Source organism: Cryptotermes secundus, unplaced genomic scaffold, assembly GCF_002891405.2.
Source record: "Cryptotermes secundus unplaced genomic scaffold, Csec_1.0 scaffold461, whole genome shotgun sequence".
Lineage (NCBI taxonomy): Eukaryota > Metazoa > Arthropoda > Insecta > Blattodea > Kalotermitidae > Cryptotermes > Cryptotermes secundus.
In genome coordinates, this window is record NW_019739952.1 from 806,282 (window position 1) to 816,479 (window position 10,198).

At 42.0% G+C, this 10,198-nt stretch overlaps 1 protein-coding gene across 1 annotated transcript in view; it reads left to right on the forward strand.

Annotated features, from left to right (window-relative positions):
* LOC111872122 (peroxisomal membrane protein PEX16) overlaps positions 1 to 10,198 on the forward strand; it is a 38,094-nt gene that overhangs the window by 9,112 nt on the left and 18,784 nt on the right. The gene's annotated exons all lie outside the window — the stretch shown is intronic.

Sequence of the window (10,198 nt, forward strand, 5' to 3'; positions counted from 1 at the left end):
TCATTTAGAATTCCTATGACCATCCAGTGCTCCATACATCTGAATGGTCAAACTCTTCTTTAAGGACGACGAATCATATGTCGATCCTGAATCTGACTACGCCCTCAATAGGCGTGTCTCTGGGTGTCCAAGCACCAAGTTAATGGTTCGAATCCCTTTAAAAACTCAGGCTTTGCCAGCCATGGCAGACACCACGCTAAACTTTTGACTTGTTCACTTCGGTCGGACTCCTCGCCAGTTTAATCACTATCTTCACGTATTTGTGTGTTACTACTGAACTTCAGCGCGGCATCATCGAGTAGTACACTCAGCACCTCCCTGGAGGCTACCTCTCACTACCTGCCGAATCCTACCGCGTTGGTGCATAGTGCACTCACATCCTTTGTTCATTTATCAAGTAACTATAATCAGTATTCCTAATGTAACCTTGTGTAAGCATTTGATTCAATACATCATTCTATTAACCTGAAAACCGACTTCCGAAGACTTGAATTTCAATTCTTAAGTGCTCAAACGTCCCCAGTCCACAAGACTTCCGCTCGGTCTACAAGTACTTCCCATCACTATCCTTCAGGATACAACACGTCGGGGAATTTTCTGGTGTCAGACGTGTGGTTGGACACAGCCTTTGGAAGTTATTTTGGAAGTTTGGAGCCAGCAGAGGAAGATCGAGAGTTCTGCACGAGGGAGTGTAGTGGCCTTGACCTGCTCTCTCATTGACCAGTTGTAAGAATTTGACGTCTCCGCATCTCGACGATTCATCACCAGACGCTCTTAGAGGTTGCCTAAGGGTCGTTTTTCATCCCTCGCGAGAGAGTGTAGTGGCTTTGACCTGCTCTCTCATTGACCAGTTGCCTCTGCATCCTTCAATCACTCCGATTATGCTTAACGTCTGAATCCACGAGCTCTGATCGGAGGTTGACCGACTACGAGGCAGCACCACCTCATCATCATCCAGTCGCCGAGATCTGTTGGTTGCCAGACCGACACTAAGAGGCCACTGAAGAGCCTATCTGAGAAGAAGAAGCCAACACGAGGGAGTCCGACACCGAGGACCAGACTTCGAAACCCACCACAGCCCACCGGAGTTCACCAACTGCAGAGATCCATCAGCACATCCCACAGGAACTTCAAGGGATGTCCCCCATGCAACCGCAGCCCCGAGAAGCAGAAACATCGGGTGAGTTGCACTCAATTATTTTCTTTGGATGTCAGCACAGTAGTTTGTTTAGACGTGGCTTAGACAATTTGACAGTAGTGAAATTGTTTGTGAAGTGAAAAGGAAGAAAAAGGGAACCGCGGTTAGACAGATTCGAATTGAGGACTGATTAATTACGAATTATAAGTGACCATGGAGGTAGACAACAGTGATATTAGTTCTACAGCCGATGATGGCATGCATTATTGCAGCGTGGCAGAGGCCATGAAATTGATTACCCACCCATTTGATGGCGATAAGAGAAAATTAAAGGAATTCATAGAAAATGTGGACGTCGCATTTGAATTAGTTGACCCAAGGAAACATGAAGTTTTATTGAAATTTGTTAAGGCAAAGATAACGGGAGACGCCCGATCCAAGTTAATGGTAAGGGACCTTACTCACAGTTGGGGGCTAGTGAAGGGAATATTGGAAGAGAATTACGCAACAAGGCGTACGTTAGATTATTATGCTTGTAAGATGTTTAATGCAAGGCAGGGTAATGCTGAGAGCATTGCTTCGTGGGGAAGTAGGATAGACGCGTTACAAACTGATTTGAGGGAAGCTGCAAGACGGGTATGCAAGCCTGAAGAAATTATAGGAGCCATAGGGCTAATAAATCACCAAGGGAAGACTTGTTTCGTACAAGGATTCCACAATGAGAGAATTCAGACCATAGTTAGAAGTCGAGGAGAAACCATCCTCCTGTCTCAGGCTATAGAAATTTCTCTGGAAGAGGAGTGCGCAATCCTCTCCATGAAAGAAAGATCGCCTTTCTCAGCTAGTGGGCCCACCCTCAGATGTAACAAGTGTCATAAGTTAGGCCATACCAGCGCCAGGTGTTTGAGCTCAAACAGAAACCCCAGTGCCAGTGTAAGGGAAGTTTTAAGTTGCACGCGCGAGGAGCGCGATGCAAGGGCTGTCGGTAGAGACAGGCCCACAAGTTGTTTTAATTGCGGCCGTGGAGGACACGTCGCAAGGTTTTGTCGGCAAGGACCGGCGTGCAGGAAGTGTGGTCTAAGAGGACACACTACTGATTTATGTAGAGCCCCGAGTAAGGAATGGATCAGGTCGGGAAACGAGGGAATGGGAATCTCGAGCAACCCGAAGATTGCCCAACCCAGAAAGTAAATGGTTGTCCACAGTTTAAAGTTGATACTTGCTAGAATCGCCAAGAGTTAAATTCAGATAGTAACTCTCCGTTCAAAATTAATGAGTGAGAAGCATGCGAGGTCGAATTTAGACACGGTGACATTGACAGTCGATTTGAGTAGGACCGATAAACTGAAATTTCTGGTTGACACTGGCGCAGATATTTCTGTCGTCAGGGACTCGAGTTTGAAGCCCGGGTGCGACTTCAAACACGATAATGTAATAGAAATTAAAGGAATTTCAAAGGGAGTCATGAAAACTAAGGGTACAGTAAATTTGAAGTTATTTNGTCACTGATACACGTGAAACCACGCATGAATTCCATGTAATAGGAGACAGTTTTCAGTTGCAATACGACGGAATCTTAGGTCGCGATTTTTGGGAAAGTAAGAATGCAGTCATTAGCTACTGTAACCGTGAAATCCTGATGGAAGATGTCATACTTAAATTCAGTCCTAAGGACAGTGGCGCGAAGAGCAAAATTTTCAAGGTTACATTGAAGGCTAGGTCAGAAAACTTTGTGAAGTTACCCACTACACATAAAGGACAAGGTTTTATATCGAGAAGGGAAATTATGCCAGGGATATACATGGCAGAATCTTTAACTAGGGAAATTGAAGGCACTTGTATAACGAGTATAGTGAACACATTGGAAGAAGACGTCACAATTGACGCGCCCCTTGTTGAGTTAGAGGAAATGGATGAACCCATTCAATCAGAGGCCATGATATTTGCTACCACGCTAGTAGAAAACGAGACCAGGTTGTCAAAATTGCGTAAGGAATTGAGAACGGACCACCTAAATAGCGAGGAAAGAGTGTCACTAGTTAGAATCTGTGAAGAGTATAATGACGTGTTCCACTTACCAGGTGACAAACTAACCTTCACCACGGTAACTGAGCATGCCATACCCACCCCTACAATAGATCCAACCAGAGGGATAAATACTAAGTCTTACCGCATTCCGGAAATTCATAAAGAGGAAGTTAACAGGCAGATGGAACAGATGTTACGAGATGATATCATAGCACCAAGCTCCAGCCCCTGGAATTCACCAATCCTGGTTGTGCCTAAAAAGGTAGACGCATCAGGCGTAAGGAAATGGAGAATCGTGGTCGATTTCAGGAAACTTAATGACGTCACGATAGGCGACAGTTTTCCCATTCCAGTGATTTCAGAAGTATTAGACGCACTTGGAAATTCAAGATACTTTTCGACTATAGACTGCGCGAGTGGATTTCACCAGATTTTAGTCAGGGCGGAAGACCAACAAAAGACGGCGTTTAGTACGTCACAGGGTCATTATGAATACAAAAGAATGCCTTTTGGTTTAAAGGGAGCTCCATCCACGTTTTCTAGGTTGATGTCGACTGTACTCGCCGGGATACAGGGAATAAAATGTTTGGTTTATTTGGATGACATTGTCGTTTTCGGAGAAACGTTGCAGGTTCACAATGAGAAATTAAGAGAAGTTTTGGGCAGGATGAGAAAACATAATTTAAAACTGCAGCCAGATAAGTGCGAGTTTTTGCGAAAGGAAGTAGCATTTTTAGGACATGTCATAACTAAAGACGGTGTTAGACCTGATGAGAGAAAGGTAGAAGCTGTCAGGAATTTCCCAGTTCCCACATGCACATGGACGTTAAAAAGCTTCGTAGGTTTGGCAGGCTACTACAGACGGTTTTTGCCAAATTTTAGCAGAATAGCTAAACCACTGACCGAATTATTGAAAAAGAATACGCCCTATGTTTGGGATGACAAAACGGATAAAGCTTTCAATACTTTGAAGGAATTGTTGATAACAGAACCGTTGCTTCAATACCCTGATTTCACGCGGCCGTTCGTGTTAACCACAGACGCTAGTAATGAAGCCATTGGAGCAGTACTAAGTCAAGGATCCATAGGCAAGGATCTTCCCATAGCTTACGCTAGCAGAACTTTGAATAGTGCAGAGAAAAATTATCCCACAATAGAAAAGGAATTGCTAGCTATTGTTTGGGGATGCAAACACTTCCGACAATACCTGTACGGGAGGAAATTTACCATAGTCACCGATCACCGTCCACTCACGTGGATATTCAGTGTAAAGGACCCGAGTTCGAGACTCTTAAGATGGAGGTTAAGGCTAGAAGAATATAGCTATGAAGTAATTTATAAGAAAGGTTCGGAAAACAAAAATGCCGACGCACTTAGCAGAATCCATGTTACCACACCCGCTAGGGAAAACGAAGACAATAAACCTATAGTCAGCCAAGAAGACAAGGCGAGGATTCTCAGGGAAATGCATGAAAACCCAACTGGCGGTCATTTACTCATAGGAATGAATAGGACATATGAAAGAATAAAGCTTTTGGTAACTTGGCCAGGTATGAAACAAGAAATCGAAGATTACGTTAGATGTTGCGAAATTTGTCAGAAAAACAAAATTACACAAAACAAAACTAAAATGCCCCTGCAAATCACAACTACGCCGGATGTAGTTTGGGAAAAATGTTCATTGGACATAGTTGGACCCCTGACCCTTACAGCAGAGGGAAACAAATATTTGTTAACATTTCAGGACGAGCTGTCTAAATTCACGTTAGCCGTACCCATCCAGCAACAAGATGCAGGAACCGTAGCTAAGGCTTTCGTAGAGGAAGTAGTGTTAAAATTCGGGATTCCACAGGTACTTTTGACAGATAAAGGTTCTAATTTTCTCAGTGAACTATTTGCTAACATGTGCAAACTTTTGAAAATTAAGAGAATTAAGACAACAGCGTATCACCCCCAATCAAACGGAGCGCTAGAGCGCACGCACAGGGTGTTAGTGGAATATCTTAGATGTTACATTTTGGAAGACCAGACTAATTGGGATAAATGGATACCTTACGCCACTTTTGTGTTCAATACGACACCTCACACCTCCACAGGTTTCACGCCGCATGAGCTCATGTTCGGTAGGAAGCCGAATATACCTGGCATACTACAGAAAGAAGCCCCAGGCGTACAGTATACGTATGATAACTACGTAAGGGAATTGCATTCTAGGCTTCAGTCCAGTTATGAATTAGCTAAGAGGAATCTGATAGATAAGAAGGAACGAAGTAAGGAACAGCAAGACAAAACTGTAAATATTCCGTTGTTTGTAGTAGGGGATAAAGTCTTACTCCATGATGAAAGAATTAGGAGAGGAAGGTCATTGAAACTGTCACCCCCTTGGATAGGACCCTGTGAAATAGCAGAGGTCGACGACGTAAATATTATGCTAAAATTACCAAGGAACAAGACCCTCAAGGTCCGCGCCAACAGACTGAAACCGTTCTTTGGCTGATTGCGGGGCCATGCCTGCCAGAATGTGGACCCTCTGCAGGATACTAATGTTGCTAAAGCAGACAGCTTCTCTCGACGTCACCATAGAGAAATACACTGAATCCCCAGGCTTGTATTATGACGATGCAGGTACCGCACAGCTGTACAATACAGAATGGAAGGTTGTCACGTATGTAAATCTGGAAGAGGCTAATCAAAATTTGGAAATGGTAAAGAAATATGCCAGTTTATCGATAAAATTTTGTAAGGAGCACGAACACACATTTTGGATAAATTTCACTGATTGCATGAAAACCATCAGATATTTGGATAAACAGATTGAGGAGGTAGAAAATATGAAACTACTTTTAAAACAGTTAACCAGAATTGATGAGGATGCGACCCAATTACGTTCTAAAAGAGGTGTTTTTAATTTCATTGGTGGAATTAGCAAAATTTTGTTTGGTACTATGGATAGTGAAGATGCTTCATATTATACGGACAAAATTTCGGTTTTAGAGAGGGAACAAATTGATTTTTTGAAACTTTCCAAGGAACAGATATCAGTCGTAAAATCAACCTTAAGATCTATAAACACGACGTTACAGGACGTATATGCCAATGAGAGGGTACTATTAAAAGGGTTGGAGAACATGGCCAGGCACGTTAATGAACACGATGGCGAGATAAAGAAAATGTTTACTTCTCCCTCCATGCTGCTTGTTGTAAACAAACATTCGGTGCAACTAGATCGAGCCTTGGGCGAATGTAGACGGGATTACGAAATTTTAATTGAAGCCATTATTAATGCTCAGAAGGGCATAATTCAGCCATGTATTATTACACCAGCACACATTGTGAACCAGTTGAAATTAAATCAAGCTGACATCCCGAGTGACCTGACATTGCTAATTCCATTGAGTGCAGCCTACCAGCATTTAGTTTTAAGGATTAGTGAAGTAGATATATTTTTGAAAGGAAATTGTTTTGTGTATGTAATTCGCATACCTTTGACAAGTCATGTGAATTATAGTGTGTATCATGTTTTGCCATTGCTGATTAAGATAAGGAATACTGACTTTAAATTTACATTTATATTGCCAGAACGTGAGTATTTGTTAATGGACATAGCCAAGCAATATTATGCTAGATTAAGGGTACACGAATTTAAGGAGTGTAAACTAATGGCTACCAACCATCGGCTGTGCAGGCAAAATTACCCTGTACAAGTGAAACATGTAAATGAAGAGTGTGAAGCCGAACTGCTTCAGTCCATTAGAAATATACCCAGCAGTTGTTCTCAGAGAATAGTAGAACTGAACCAAACACTGTGGACCCAGTTAAATAACAATGAATGGTTATATGTTGCTCCAGTAGTGGATACACTCACTGTGCTGTGTTCGGGTCAGGAACCCTCTGACGTTCAGATACATGGCACAGGAAAGCTCAAGTTGCACGGCTTGTGTAAGGGCTACGGGAGCAAGGTTCTCATTCAGGCCCATGCTACCATTGCTTCCAACAATACAGGCAAGGATATTATTCCACCCCTAACCCTTGAATATGACTGTTGCTTGCCTGAAGAAAGAAATATAAAACTAAACAAAATGCATTTGGATCTACCGATAAAAGGTGTGGTCAGTCATCTTGATGACTTAAAATTAGCAAGTTACAGAGTAGAGGAGGTAGAGAAACTCATATCAGAGGAAGAGCTAAAACTGAAGAACTCCGGTATAGATTCTCATTTGTCATTTTTGTACTATGTAGGAATGATTACTTCATGTTTAATTTTGGTCATTTTTTGTTACTGTTGTTGCTGCAATTGTTGCCGTAGAAGATGCCCTAATTTCCTTAAATTGTGGAAAGATAACAAACCATGTACAACAATAGTGTTTAAGCCCAAAATAGTAAATTCAATTCATTCATCTAGAGAAAGTTTGCAATTTCCTTCGTCTAGGCCTAGCATTAAACACAGAGGATCGCAAAATGACAGTCAGAAAATTACTGAGTTAGTGTCCTTGACTGCAAGCGCTAAACGCGCTGGTCCTTCTGGCAAGCGTTAGCACATGGCAATGCTTGGCAGCATTGATTTTCAATATAAGGAATTTTATGTTTGTGTAATATCTTATTCATCTTTTAATTGTAATAACAAGTAATTCTGTGTCATGTAATCAGTTGGATTCACAGTGGTGTGAACAAGTATGATTTTGAAGGAGTGCGGATGCTGAGCAAGGGTATCACGTGCATATGTAAGTTAATTATAATGTATTAATGTACCAGGAAGAAAAAATCTAAGCAAATCATTGCTTAAATTTTTTTTGTAAGGGGGAAGGTGTAATATGTATTTAACCCCCACATTATTTTATGAGATGTGATAGTGTACCCCGCACCACGAGCTACCCTACTTGATTATTCTAAGTTGTCCGTTTCCTGTATGGGGTAGTCTAGACCCCGAAATTCTGAGTGAATACAAATAAGAGGTTCACCCTTTTGGGGAGAGACGTGCTTATGGGCACTCCCTGCAGATGTTCTCCCCTCGTGATTTCAAAAATCATTTTAATTGGAATCCTCATTTAGAATTCCTATGACCATCCAGTGCTCCATACATCTGAATGGTCAAACTCTTCTTTAAGGACGACGAATCATATGTCAATCCTGAATCTGACTACACCCTCAATAGGCGTGTCTCTGGGTGTCCAAGCACCAAGTTCGGGGTTCAAATCCCTTTAAAAACTCAGGCTTTGCCAGCCATGGCGGACACCACGCTAAACTTTTGACTTGTTCACTTCGGTCGGACTCCTTGCCAGTTTAATCACAATCTTCACCCATTTGTGTGTTATTACTGAACTTCAGTGCGGCATCATCGAGTTGTATACTCAGCACCTCCCTGGAGGCTACCTCTCAATACCTGCCGAATCCTACCGCGTTGGTGCATAGTGCACTCACATCCTTTGTTCATTTAACAAGTAACTATAATTAATATTCCTAATGTAACCTTGTGTAAGCATTTGATTCAATACATTGTTCTATCAACCTGGAAACCGACTTCTAAAGACTTGAATTTCAATTCTTAAGTGCTCCAACGATCCCAGTCCACAAGACTTCCACTCGGTCTACAAGTACATCCCATCACTATCCTTCGGGATACAACAGAATGAACAATTATAGAATTTGGTGATGTTTTACTCTTGTGCCTGATTTCCTCTGGTACACATTCTGACTGCATATTTACCAAATATAACCCACAGGTTTAACTGTTGCCATTTTCGTAATTATTAAGTTATAACAAATGTTGTTACAGAATATCTTCATCTTGAGTCACAGTAGCTTGGTCAGTATAGCGATGGGCTACAGGCTGGATGACCAGGGTTCATTTCCTGGTAGGGTAAGATTTTTCTCTTCTCCATAACATCCAGGCTGGCTCTGGGGCCACCCAGCCTCCTTTCCAGTGGGTACCAGCAGGCATTTTACCAGGGGTAAAGTGGCAGGGGCATGAAGCTGACCACACACCTCATCTATTGTTGAGGTCAAGAATTGGGGAGCTGTACCTCCATTCTCCATATTCCTTCATGGAGCAGAGCTTAATTACTTGACCTTTACCTTACCTTCATCTGCAATCTCAGAGCCTCTTCACTACTTGCCATCATCCTGAAACCTAAATGTAGAATATGCAACTTCTTGTATGTTCAATAAAACAGGTACTGTACCTTAACAAGTGTGTATATTTTTCAAAACTGTTCTAGCACACAAAATTTGAGAGCCCTGCATTAAGGTATGCAAGTATCACTACATATGAGCTTACATTGCTGTGATGGTAGTATTATTGATGGTAAGGGTAAAGGTAAAAGTGAAATTTTCCCTGGGCTTAATTAATTAAGCACCACAACGTGAAAACTGATGGGGGAATGGAGCTATAGCTCCACCTCGGCATTAGGTGAAGGTGAGTTGTCAGCTTCACGCCCCTGCCATTTTATTATCAGTGAATCAGACCCCTAGTACTCTATTATATTTAAGCATCCTGTTACACTTTACACAATATATGCACAAACTCCGTCCTAAGTGCAACAATTTATTGTAGTTCTTGCGTCTTCCTTTCTTCTACACTACATGTTTCGGCCATAAATGGCCATCATCAGGTGTATACTCTCATGTAGCTGTTACACTGCACATAATTAAAAATTTAAAAAACACCAGTCTTCCCAATTCTTCACTTCTCCGTTGCTAACAGGTTTTGATATATCAGAATCCTCCCTGCTGATATCTGTCAGATATGTACAAAATCTTTGTTAACCTACACACATCAATTTGATTTTCAAAAACTGGCACTTTTAAAAACTTCAATTCAAATTTTAAAATTTAAAATTCTCAGGGGTACCCGCCCTATGTCTATAGTGCTGCAGCGGCTACTTCTTGTTTTCAGCACTGTTCAGGTATTATCTGTAATATACAAATATTTGTATTACTACTGTGACATGTTGTACAATGGAGGACAACCCCTCCCTACCCAGCAGTGACGTGGCGGATGAGTCAGCGCTCCATCCCCCCCCCCCCCACCCCCCG